At 30.9% G+C, this 272-nt stretch overlaps 1 protein-coding gene across 1 annotated transcript in view; it reads right to left on the reverse strand.

The window, feature by feature from the left end:
* LOC119586311 (protein FAM151B-like) overlaps positions 1 to 272 on the reverse strand; it is a gene marked incomplete at its 5' end in the record, with an annotated part of 19,645 nt that overhangs the window by 12,781 nt on the left and 6,592 nt on the right.

Raw genomic sequence — 272 nt, forward strand, 5'->3', positions numbered from 1 at the left:
TCAGAGTTACAATTATAAGTTTAAAAATGATTATGGGTCCACTGAGAACTTCAGAAAAGGCTCTCATGCAGTATTATCTTGTCCAAATATCAATATTTAAGAAAAGTTTTTAGTTTAATTCTTATAATCACTGTTATGATCAGAATGATGGCAAGGTTAAATCACAACAGGGGCATGGCAAAGAAACACAAATTTCACATACAGCTGGGTAGTATAATGGCCAAACAAATTCTTATTAAAAAAAATCAAAGACAGACATAGGCCTATATTAA

This window comes from Penaeus monodon, chromosome 21 (assembly GCF_015228065.2).
Source record: "Penaeus monodon isolate SGIC_2016 chromosome 21, NSTDA_Pmon_1, whole genome shotgun sequence".
Taxonomy (NCBI): domain Eukaryota; kingdom Metazoa; phylum Arthropoda; class Malacostraca; order Decapoda; family Penaeidae; genus Penaeus; species Penaeus monodon.